This window comes from Leopardus geoffroyi, chromosome E3 (genome assembly GCF_018350155.1).
Source record: "Leopardus geoffroyi isolate Oge1 chromosome E3, O.geoffroyi_Oge1_pat1.0, whole genome shotgun sequence".
NCBI lineage: Eukaryota > Metazoa > Chordata > Mammalia > Carnivora > Felidae > Leopardus > Leopardus geoffroyi.
In genome coordinates this window covers 3,484,641-3,497,423 of record NC_059340.1, presented here as the reverse complement: position 1 = coordinate 3,497,423, position 12,783 = coordinate 3,484,641, and the positions used below count along the sequence as shown (strand labels likewise).

At 49.6% G+C, this 12,783-nt stretch overlaps 1 long non-coding RNA gene across 1 annotated transcript in view; it reads right to left on the bottom strand.

Annotated features, from left to right (window-relative positions):
* The window catches only part of LOC123589276, a 28,514-nt gene extending 15,973 nt beyond the window's left edge, over nt 1-12,541 (bottom strand). The window contains exons 1-3 of the long non-coding RNA XR_006708241.1: nt 12,427-12,541; nt 11,750-11,898; nt 4,804-4,935 (exon numbers count right to left, since the gene is read on the bottom strand). This is a non-coding gene — a long non-coding RNA (uncharacterized LOC123589276). The remainder of the gene's footprint in view (nt 1-4,803; nt 4,936-11,749; nt 11,899-12,426) is intronic.
* Between the last annotated feature and the right edge of the window lie 242 nt (nt 12,542-12,783).

Sequence of the window (12,783 nt, the reverse complement as noted above, 5' to 3'; positions counted from 1 at the left end):
TGTACTGACATGGAGTTCGACAGAACATCGAGACACAGCATTAAGAAATAAAAAGCAAAGTTACCAAATGAAAGGTACTGAATAATTTCACCCATGCTGCTCTCTGTCATGCACACAAACACCGCATTTTCTTTAGGTGCACGTTTCTGTACGCAAATAGGAATACGTAAAAAAAAGATGTAGAAACACTGGGAGTGGCAGGGCCACTATGACCCCCATCTCCTTTTCCTTAGGGATTGGTGAGGGCTTGGTGGCAACTATGCTGGGAGCTTGGAAGCAGAAGGATGAGGAAGATGAGTTGGAGAAGGAGAAGGAGTTGAGAGTCTGTCTTTCAGAGCAGTGCAGACATCGAAGAAGCTGAGGTGGGGGGGTGGGGCTCTGGGGAGAGAGACTAGGGGGAGGCATCAGGGGAGACAACGCAGACCAGCATTTGTGCAGAGGGCATCATAAGCCCATGTTCACAGCGGCATCATTCACAACAGCTGAGATCTTGGAGGAAACAACCCAGTGTCCACCAGTGGATGAATGAATCAGCAAAATGGAATCCATCCAATGGCTCTTATTCAGCCACAGAAAGAAAGAAATCCTGACACCTGCTACAACCTAGATTAACCTTGAAAACATGATGCTGAGTGAAAGGAGGCAGACACTAAAGGCCATATACCGTGGGATTCCATTTATGTGGAATGTTCAGAGTAGGCGGATCTGTAGAGGTAGAACGCTGGCTGGTGACTGCCAGGGGGCGGGAGTGAACCTCATCATCAGTCATTGATAAAAGTAATTTTTTTTTAAAAGTAGGCACCACTTAGTCTGAGAACTAGGGAAGAAAACAGGCTAAGCAACTCTTCCATAATACCAGAGCCAAGAGCGAAACCCTTTACGGATTCGTGTCTGCTGTCAGGGATGTGGAGATTTTCACCCTGTTAATTGACAGAGGGCAAATACTTGGATTCCTGGCAAAACACCAAGGTAGTAACTCAACTTTGCCAAACGCTTCGTTGAAAAACATGGAGGAGGCATTGACCTGGTCCTCAAGGCCTCGGCAAGTAGAAACAGTCACGAAAAACAATTATGTGATAGACTGAGTGCCAAAAGGACGTTTCTCGTTTAGGGGAAACACAAAGAAGGAAATTCCGAACTCCCTGGGAAGCTTGGAAGAGGAGGAAAACTCCTGAGGGAGGTCCTCAGTCTTGCTGGGGGGAGAGGGCCGGCAGGGGAGAGCCTGAAGGTACCTCCAAGGGCACACAGGGCACCCATTTGAGATGGCAGGAGAAGAGGTTGACGTGCAGGCGGGCGTCTAGCGTGAGGGGAAGGCCGTCCGGACTCTGGCACGTCCGTTAGGTTCCAGTCATCTGCTCCTTTGTCCGCTATCCTGTGAGAATTTCAGCTCTTTTCAAACCCGTGTCCACGTCCCAACTACTCCTGCCCTCATTTTAAGAAGATGACTCTTTGTCCTTCCCCACGGAGAAAAGGGAGGTCACCAGCTTGAAACGCCTCTTGACTTCCCAGTCTGTGTCTATAGGTCTCCCTTCCTTCCACCTGCTATGGCGGGGGGGGGGGGTGGCGGGGGGAGGAGGTGTTACCCCAAGTTAGGGCCCGGCCCTCCCCTGGGCCCTAGAGCCCCTCCTCCACAGTCTCCCTGTGGTTTACATCTCACACGGTGTGGCACAAAAGGGGCACCTGGGTGGCTCAGTCGGTTAAGCATCCCACTTCAGCTCAGGTCATGATCTCACACTTGGGGAGTTTGAGCCCCACGTCGGGCTCTGTGCTGAAAGACAGGAGCCCGGAGCCTGCTTCCCATTCTGTGTCTCCCTCTCTCTCTGCCCCTCCCCTGCTCACGCTCTGTCTCTCTCAAAAATGAATAAAAGTTTAAAAAAATTAAAAAAAAAAGGAAACACTGGAAGGCCCCGGTTGCTTCTGCTATCAGGCTGGGGGTCTCTGCAGCCGCCCACAGAGCACGGCCAGGCCGGAGTCTGCCCTGCTTACGCTGCTTCTCGGGCGCTGCCCGGTCCTGGGTCCCGGCTCACCTGGCCCCGCCGCCCCACACCCTTGCGGTCCTGCGTCTTTTCCTGTGTTGCGCCTGTTGCGGTCTGCGAAGCGTCTCCGTTCTGGCTTCACTGGCTCCTGGTTCTCTCACGAGATCCTAGGGTCCAGTGGAGTCACGCCTCGCCCCCCTTACTTCTGCAGCACCAAGCACCGTGCCCGGCTGGCGAAGATGTGCTCAGTACACGCTAACCACGTTTACTAACGTTAACGGAAACGCTGACTGGCTTTCACACACCTGGGAGGCTGTATCAATACTCTCCAAATGCGTGCACAAATCATCACAATCGCTCTCGTCCTTGTTAGCCGAGAATAAATTTCTCACTATTGCCCATCTTTTGAGCTGGAAGGAAGTTTGGAGGAGACACGGTCGTCGGCCGTTTTAGGCCAACCAACCCACAACCGAGCTAACCTTGTCGTGTGCAGGCTCCCGGTGGTGGGGGAGGGAAGGGTGTGTGGTTAAGTGGGGACTCACACAGAAACCCGAGCTGGAACCCGGGAGTCCCCTTCATTTCCCTGGGATCTTGACGTGAACTTGGCAGACTCATTCACTCACGTCAGTCTTAGGTTTCAAGATCTTTATTGTTTCCCGAGAGCCTGTTATAAGAAGGTCGCAGAGAAGCATGAGAATGGGGGACTGATGTCAGGGCAACAGATTTTCCAAGGATAAAGTCGCCCAACACTTAGCGAAGATCTTCTCTGACGGGGCCCAGCCTCCTGTCCAACCAGCAGCCCGTTATCGGTCTGAGCGGGCCGCCTAACAAGGCGCCACAGGCTGGGCGACTTAAACTACAGACTTTGGTTTTCTCACACCTCTGGGGTCGTAAAGTGCAACATCAAGGTGTCAACAGGTCTGGTCTCCCCTGAGGCCTCTCTCCTTGGCACGGAGACAGCCACTGTCCCCCCGTGTCCTCACGTGGTCGTCCCTGTGTGTGTGTCTGTGTCCTGATCTCTTCTCGCAAGAAGTTCAGTCCTCCTGGAGGAGGACCCACACTAATAGCCTAATTGTAACCAAATTACCTCTTGAGTAGGAAACGCTGTCTCCCGATGCAGACACACTCTGAGGCCTTGCAGGTGAGGACTTCAACACGTGAACTTGGGGCAGGGCGCAATTCAGCCCATCTACGTGAGTAACAACGGACAAGGTCAGAGAGGACACAAGCACATACAACCCTGTCCCGAGGAGTAATGCCAGAATTAGATATTCTTTGAGTGATATTTGGATCAAAAGGAGAGAAAGCCCACCATGACTCATAGAACACACACTTTTTATCAGCCTGACATGTTTACTCATCATCTAAATAAATTTGGAGAGCAGCCCCCGCAATGTCAGCAAATCTGACAACGCAATCACGGGGTACGACACAGATGGGGAGTAAATGTTTAAAGAATTAATCAAAGACATTTTCATCAGCGGGTGGGCCGTGCTGCTGTAAACAAAGCCCGTTTCTCATCCGATGGCAGGGCCGGCTACGGTCCTCTCCTCTCTGGGCATCTTCACACAGCTCTGGAGACAATCCCTCTCCCCTTATTTTTCTATCCACTGCCTGGGGAAAGTGTTCAAGTTGCGCAGGTTGGATAAGAGGTATTTTTAGGCAAACGGAACCCGTGGCTCTTCCTTGGGTCTTTTCTCACCAAGGGTCCCTGATGGCGCATCATCTGGCGAGGGGCTGGGGCTAAGCTATCCTATACTTGACATCTTTGCTGGTTTTTGATTTCATAAACAAAAAATATTTTGCCTTTAGGGTTTTCCTTAGCAGAAGACCTAGGAAAAAAACCCCATTTGTTCTGCTCATAATGCTTGTGGAGCCATTAGTATTTGCCAAGCATGAAGTAGGGTGCTTGCCTGGGTGGACCCGCGAGCTTGTCTCTGCCTTGGGGTCGAGTCTCTCCATTCAACAGTAAAAAATTTCTAGATGTTTCCAAAAGCGTGGCCCAAAGATTTCTTTTGGTCAACTGGGACACTTGTTAAAAATTTAGATTAGAATTCCCTTATGAACATATCTGTGAAACTCCCATTTCCTCTATGCTCCAAAAAAAAAAAAAAAAAAAAAAAAAAAAAAAAAAAAAAAAAAGAAAAGACTAATAAAAGAAGCAAACTTTGTTTTCGGCAATGAAAGTAAACTCCACAGAAAGGGAGATGCTCCCGAAAGCATCTGTGCTGTGATGAGAGCTGGTGCAAGGAAATGGAGACACGCTGAGGACAGACCTAAGGGGTGACAGTCCAGATGCCACAAAGCTCAGAAAATATCAGCAAAAACACAGTTCTGTAGGGCCAGAGACATATCCTGACGGGCACAGCTTTCATTTGCTGTTCCATTGTGGGCGGGGGGGCACGGTGGGGGGAAAGGATCAACAAATGCCCCCACTGGAACCACGCGGGTTTAGAGACGTCAAGAATCATGAAGACAGGCCATACAGGAAGCTGTCTGCTCTGGTTGTAAGTCACAAGTAAGAGCTGGCATCATGAAGGCTACAGCCGGGTCCGCCCTGCTCTGACTCATGCAGTAGTAAGTAATATATAGAGAGAGACGTACGAATATGTCTTCTTGCTTATGTTACTACATTTACGTCTACATATGTCTCTATGAATACATATACACATATATCTACATGATGTACTAAAAGAAAAAAAAACAGCAGCAAATATTTATAAAGAATACTCGGATATTTTGCAATGTGTATTAGTTTCCTATTGCCACTGCACAAAAACTGCCACTACATTTAGTGGCTTTAAACAACACAAATTTATTATCTTACAGTTTTGGACGTCTGCTGAGACTGGAGTCGCTGGGCTGTGTTCCTTCTGGAGGCCCGGGGGACGACTGTTTTCTTGTCTTTTCCAGCTTCTGGAGGCGCCTGCATTTCTGGGCCCATGGCCTCTTCCTCCAGCTGCAAAGCCAGCAATGGCCAGTTGAGTTTTGGTTCTATTTCACCACTCTGACCCTCCTCTTCCACACTCCAGGGTGCTTGTGATTACATTACACCCACCCAGATAATCCAGGGAAATATCCTTATATTAAGGTAATCCGATTAGCAACCTTAATTCCATCTGCAACATTTATTCCCCTTTGCTACATAACACAGTGTATTCACAGGGTCCATGACCTAGCACGTGGATATTGTCCTTGGGGGCGACACTATCCTGCCTAGGGCACCACAGCATAGAGAGGAAAATGGCAAACAACCATCTCACCGTGAATTTTTAAAACCTTAAGGAAATGATCTCAAATAAAGGAGACCACAGATACAATGGCCAAAATATCAGGTGAGAGAGAAGGGGGATAAAACAAAAGTTGACAGAACTCAGGAAAAAGAATAAAGAAAGAAAGAAAGAAAGAAAGAAAGAAAGAAAGAAAGAAAGAGAGAGAAAGAGAGAAAGAGAGAGAGAGAAAGAAAGAAAACCATCTCAGGAATGCAGAGAGTCGGAGGGAGCAAAAGGGAGGCCACTGAGGCCAAAACTCATACAAAACAACAAAGCCGTAGTCTGCCTCTCATTAGAGGAGAGAAAGGAAAAAAAAAAAAAAAAAAACAAACCCGAAAAGAGACGCAGTTTTAAAATGGAGTGCAGAGCAGATGACACGGAAGCTGTGGGAGAAGAAACCAGAGATGTCGTAACTGGAGTCCCGGAAGGAGGAAACCAGAAAGGGAGAGAAGAAATATTTGAAGACATGGTTCAAGAAAACGTCTTTGAAAGAAAAGAAGCCTTGAGCCTGCGGAGTGAAGGAGCACGCCAGGGTACGCGGAGCGGCTAATGCTGGAACTAGCTGGTCACTACGCTTCAAGGATAAAGAGAAACTTCCTTTGGGCAGCCATGCAAGAAAAGGGAGACAAGCTGAAGAAAAACCCAAGCAGGTCTCAGATGTTTATTATAGCAACATTTAAAGCAAAAAAAAAAAAAAAAAAAAAAAAAGGGAAGAAAGAAAAAGAAAGAAAGCAAGTAGAGAAATCCTTACAACATTCTCACGGAAAGAGGTTGTGAGCCACAATTTTACATCCATCCAAACTCTACATAGAGTGTAAAGGCTACCCACAAAATACCTCTGACGTTAAAGACTAAGAAAACACCATTCTATGAGGCCTTCTTGGGGCAATTACCAGAGGATCTACTCCAGCCACGCAGTGTGTGCCCAGAAAAAGGAGGAAATGTTTCAAATTCTTTTTATGAAAAGAACATAACCTTGACATTAATACCCACCAGATTGCGGTGGGAGCAGACACAGTGATGGCAACAATAAAAAAACTCTCACGAATGCAGATGTAAAAACTCTAAATAAAATATACTAATGGCAAGATTTCATTCTTTTTTTATGGCTGAGTAATGTTAATTATACTTCAATGAACATGTATTGAATGAACTAACCCAGTAACATTTTCGAATCCATCATGACCAAGTATGTTACGTGAGGAGTATAGGAACAATTCAATTTGAGGAAATCTAATGAAATAATATAATTCAAGGGAAATGGAAAGATCATCTTCATTTTATGCTAAGGGGGCATCTGAAAAATTTCAATATCCATTCCAATTAAAAAAAAAAGTACTCAGAGAAACAGGGGTAGATTCATACTAGCTTATCCACCATGGATACATAATAAAACGTTTATCCTAGCTCAAAACCCAGCGTCATTCCTAATGGCAATCCCCTAGAGGTGTTTTCACTAGAATCAGCAACATGAAGACGATGCTTTATTATTATTTAATGTTGCACGTGGCGGGGGGGGGGGGGTGGTTCTAGCCTACGCGAGGACACAAGACACCACCTAGAGTCTCACCAAAAGGATGATACACGGGCCGCATCAAGCCTTTGGATTCAGTTGCCAATTAAGCGAGGGTCACACTGAACTGTGCTGTGGGGTTGCAGTCAGCCCCAGATACCCCAGAACTTTCCACAGGTAAATTGCAAGAAAAAAAAAAGGATGTAAGGGAAATGGCAAAATTGAACGCAACTTAAGAGACATAGCACGATTTTTTAAAGTGGGCGAGACTGAACTGCAGTGTCCTAGGGATACGCACTGGGTGACCTATTCAGGAATGACAAGAGGCGATGGTCACATAGCTCAGGAGAGTGGTCACTTTGTGCAGAGAGGGGAAGTTGCGACGGGAAAGATGGCGATGGTTTCTGAGGCTGTTCCCGTCCCAGGCGTAGTTTACAAGGGTGTCTGCCTTAAGACCACTCATTAAGCTAGACATCTCTCTTATGTGCTTTCCTGTACAGACATTTTATTTTACAATAAAAAGGTTCTAAAAATGCTCAGCTCTGCACAGCATAAACCACCATAAAAATACCAAGTCAAAAGACAAATTGCAACACTGCGTTGGCAACTTCGATCAGAGGCAAAGCACCGAAGACTTTCTTCAAATTAACAAGAAAAAAAAAAACCCCGTCAGTTTATTGCAAAAACTGACAAAAGACATGAACACGGGGCCCCCAAATCTACAAAAGATCTATGTCTTTTCGCTTCACTTGTGGGGGTATCCATGATGGCGCTTGTCAGGATTTCTGGTTCCCCCTCTTTTCCGGCCCATGTGCCTTTGAGGTCATGTGCCTGGCTCTGGCCAATGGCATGAAGCAGAAGGGAAACGTGTTAGTCGTAGGTGGAAGCATTTAAATGCCCGTGGAAGAGGGTCTGGCACTCCCCTCCCTCTCCCCTCCCTCCTGCCCAAGTGGTCCTGGGAGCGCGTTTACTCCCAGGAAACAGAAATGAACCCCCGCACGGAGAGCAGCTGCAGAGACATCACTCAGTTCCGCCAGGACTTCAAGTGAGCAAGACACAGACCGTTTCTGTTCCAAGGCACTGAAATCCAGGGGCAGTTTGTTGCACGGTGTCACCTAGCCTATCTGAGTGTTACGGATGTCCTAGGCGTGCCCTGTGACAATTATTATCTTGGTCCAGACTAGGGAGAAAAATGCCACTGTTCCCAGCGGTGAGCCATCGACTGCATTACAAAGTGGCGAGGCTTCTAAATGCAGCTGATAAGATGAAAAAAATGACAGCCATTTTCGTAAAGCGGAATATCTTCGTATTTCAAAATGCTATGCTGCAGACAATACGTTTTGATGACCACACAATTTCATTTCCTTTGTGATCTCAACAAATGCACTCTATTATGTAAGAAATAACCGCCACTTTCTTTATTTCACTTATTTATTCAACAAATATTTATTGAGCGCCTACTCTGGGTCTGGCACTTTGCTGGGTGATATATCAGGGAATAAAGGAAGTAAAAATGCCTGCTGGCCTAGAGTTTACACTCTGGTGGGGAGACGTGGACAGTAAACACACATAGTACATAAATAAAGGGCACAGCATGACACAAGGCGTTAAGGGCTGTGGAGTAAAAAGAGAGCAGGATAAGAAAGATCGGGAATGCTGGGGGAGGTGATGGTATTTTAAATGAATGGATAAGAGAGAACTTATTGAGAAAGTGACCTTCAAGCAAACATCTGAAGGTGGAGAGATGCCGAGCCATACAGCTGTCAGGGGAAGGGTGCTCTAGGGAGATGAAGCAGTCTGTGCAAAGGCACTGGGGTATTAGAGGAACAATGAGGAGGCTGGAGTGGAACGAATGATAACGGGTGAGTGAGAAACAAAAAAGGGTAGAGAGAGAGCAGTTGGAGGACCCTGCAATAACCCATCATACGGAAGCAGGGGAGGGGACGGAGGGGAGCTCAGATTCTGGGTTCATGCTTTCAAGGTGGAGGCTACAAGATTTCTTGACAGTTTGACTGTGAAATGTGCAAGAGCGAGAAATCAAGACTGTCTCCCAGGTTTTAGCCTGAGCAGCTGGCAGGAAGGATACAACCGACTCGGGCAAGATCCTGAGTACAGTGGCCCGGGGAGGAACCCAGAGCTCGGTTTCTGGCACGTCAACCGTGAGACGACTATCCATCGCCGTGTCGGATCCCTGTGCAAACTCCCGTGAACCAGGCGGTCTAAAACAACAGAGATTTCTTCTCTCACGGGTCAGGGCACTAGTCCAAAATCCCACAGGGGGCTCCAGGGGAGACTCGGTTCCTGGCCTCTTCCAGCTTTGGGGTGATCGGTATTTCTGGGCTTCCGGTAGCACACCGAACTCCACCTCTGTGGTTACGCTGCTTCCTCTCCGTCTGTGTGTCTTTCATAAGGGTGCCTGTCATTGGGTTTAGGGCCCGTTGAGATAATTCAGGCTGCTCTCGTCACAAAGTCCCTCAGTTACATCGACAAAGACCCCTCCCCCCAACCCACCTTTTTTTTTTTTCTAAACAAGGTCACAGTCACAGATTTGAGAGATTCGGATGCGGACATATCTTTGGGGGCCCCCATTCAGCACCCCCCATGTGTCTTCAGTGGTTTAGGGAGGGTCTTTCCGTGGGGAGACTATATGGGGATTGTGCAAAGCTCTCGACATAATGGTTTAGGTTTGGTGGGCACAATAAGGCAAGGATCTAGAAGGAGATTTGAAAAGTACACAGTTGTCTGCCAAGGAAATGCTTTGACCGGTGGAACAATCTCGAGTCCCAGAAGGCTTGTTTTTGGGAACTCTACGGTTCAGACAGATTGATTCTGAAGACGTTCCTGAAGCAAAGAATAAAGTTCTTTACTGCTTTACAGCTGTAGGTGCCTGAGCGAGAATGCCCAGTTCTCAGCTCCGGTAATTAAGCTGATGCTTAGGAAAGCTGGACTCAGAGCTCAAAGGGCAAGATGAATATCCTGACCTCCCTCCCTCCTCTGGCCCAGACGCTTGGAGCGGATGCACGTTACGGGCAAAGGAGAAAGCGGACCACGGACAGCCTCTGCTGGGCCCACTGCCGGAGCCCTGGGTCAATGCTGCTTCTCCATGGGCCCCGCGCGTCCCCCGGGGGCAAGGGCCCTGTGGCAGGGACACGGCACCACCTTTCCACCCAGAGCCGTCGTCCAAGCGGAGACACCAAGTCCCATCACGTGGTTAGCTACCATGTCATCATGTCTTCAGAGCTGGGTGAGGTCTTCAGGTCATTTGCTGTAACGCTTGCATTTTAGGTGGGGAGCCCCACAGGCAACGGTTAAGAATCTCACTGCGCTTCTCCAGGGCCCTGACGAGAAGGCTGGCTTTCGGATCCCAACTCCCGTGCTCTGCGGGACATCTTTGCCCTGGCTACCTGCAGATCCAAGGAACTGATGCTCAGAGCGCAGCAGCATCTCGGGTTAGGAGTTTTTGTGACTAGCAACAGAAACGGAAACTGGTTAATTAAAGCCGAAAAGGAATTTGTTAAAAGGATCAGGGCGCTCACAGACCTCCAGGAGGTCTCAGAGTCGGGCGTGGAGGCCGCTTTGCTGTGAGCAGTGCCCCAGTTCACACTGGCTGGAAGACGCTGCGGCCCCCACCCCGGGGCACTGACAGATGTGTCCACCCCCCTGGCCTCTCCGGTCCCTAACACTGGGGCTCTGGACACTGGACACAGGGGCTCTGCTGCGGCCACTCCTGGCAGACCGGTCCCGTGAGGTCTGCTCCTTTGCCTACTGGCTCTGAATCCAAGCTAGAGCCACGAGCCCCTGTCCGGCTGGTTGGAAGGCGTGAGGGTGAGAAGCCGGCACTTCCGGCCTGTCTGGCGGGAGATCTAGGGCCAAATTTCCGAGTCCCCAAACACAGAAGGGGCCCAGGGGCACGACGGCCACAGTTAACAGCAATGTTCACAGCAAGAAGCTGGGGTGTGCCCACTTGAGACGGTAACAAAATAATCCTACCTTCCTAAAATGCAGTTTGGGTCACGTCAACTTTAAGCGCGTCCCATCTAGTGGCCAAACAGTCCGGTCGCCTGCTCAGGGCTCGGTGGTCAGCTCCAGGCTGTCTGACCAGGCTAGCTCTCAGCACAGCCCCCACCCTGTCTTCACTTGCCTACCACAGGCCACTTACTCGCCCCACCTCACCCATTGGGTTTCTTTCTTCTTTTTTTTTTTTTTTTTTAGGTAAAATGGGCATACGGCAAAACACACTAGTCTGAAGTGAGATGATTTGATGGGTGCTGACAAGTACACACACCTGTGAAGGCCAGACCTCTATCAAGATCTAGACTTTTCTATCACCTGGCTCATTCTCTCATGCCCCCTCCCTGGTCAATCCCTGGAAACAACTACTGATTTGCTTTCTGTCACTACAGATTTGTGTGTTCTAGAATTCCACGTCCGTGGAATAAAACAGTACATCCTTTTATCATGTCCAGCTTCTGTCTCTTATCAAGATGTTTGTAAGCATCATCCAGGCCACCGTGTGTGTGAGCAGTTAGCCTAGGGTTTCTGCCCAGTGCGACAGGATGTAGTGGCCCATGGCAGATCGCAGAGAAGCTGTGACCTCTGCCGTTTTCATTTGAATGAGGATGGTTCCGATCCCTGAGACCAGCTGAGAAAGGAGGAGAGGGGGTCGGGTGGGTTCAGAACCACCTTTCCCAAGCACCACAGGCAGGCCCTCTCGTGTCTCCTTAGACACTGACGCTTTTAGGTGAGTTTTCGTTTGGGGATGAACAGAAGTTTCTCGTCTAAACGTCATCTGGGGGAGCGTGGGCTGGTAACCTAGGTGAGCTCACCGGCATCTGTTCTGAGAGCTGAGTGCACCTCCAGATAGAAACCACTCTCAGTCGAGCGAGGTTGAGATTTTTAGAAAGTCAGTGAACAGACATTTGGCTGCCCGGTGTGGGCAAAGCACGTGCACGACTCTGTGGAAGATTCCAGAAACCTCTAGACTGTACCTGCAGTGGTCCACGGCCTCACTGGCGAGAGGAGCCACGTGGACTTGTCAGGAGCCCTTGTTGCATTTCCATCGTGAGCGACACTCGGTCCCGTTCAGAGAGCGCAGGCCTCGCAGAAAGCCTAGGCCCCTGACAGGCCGTGGCTGACTCTGAAATAGAAGGAAAAGAGGAGAGGGGGTGACATGTGCCATATGCTCACCGTAGGGTTGTTGGTGACACATTTTTGTATTTCTGCACAGGTGCAGCTTTTTGGGCACACGCTCCTGAAACGGGATCCTGGATGAGGACCAACTTGGGGAGTTAACTGCAGGGGGAGAGAATTCCGGAGAGATTCGCCGAATGCTGCGGGAGGAGGAGGGGCGCAGTCCTGGGACGCCGGGCTTCCCTGGCCCCCAGAGAGGCTGATTTACACCCAGAGGGTTGGGGCGAAGATGCCCTCGGAGCCCTTCCCAGGCCACTAACTCACTACAGCTTTCTGTGTTGGCCACATCTCGCTTCTAGGTGCCAATTTACATAAGGGCACAAAACAGAGCCTGTGGGTTAAGGACACAGAACAGAGGCCGACCTGTCCCACGCGACAGCCCCGCGGTCCTGCGTCCTGGCCGTGGGGTGGGTGGGGCTCCACACCACACGAAGTCACCCGAGACCCAGGTCCCTTCCCCCCTGCGCTCCCTCACCCCCTAGACTCCTGTCCACACGGAACACAGTGGAAGCGGCATTGCTCCCGCGTCTGCTTTCCAGCCTCCGGACAGAACGGAAAAGGGCAGACGTCTGAAACAAGCCGCTCGCGCTTACGCCTGACGCTGCTCACTTCTCTTCTCACACCCCATTGGCCCCTAATAGTCACATGACTACAAGGGGCTGAAAAGGAGGCTGGGAGAGTCCTTCTGCTTACCTCCCATTGGCCCTTAATAGTCACATGACCACATGTGCTGGGTGGGGGGGAGGCTGGGAGCTACCCTTCTGTTCGCAACCCTCTAATTGGCCTCTAGTAGTCACATGGCCACATGGAGCTGAAAGGGAGGCTGGGAGAT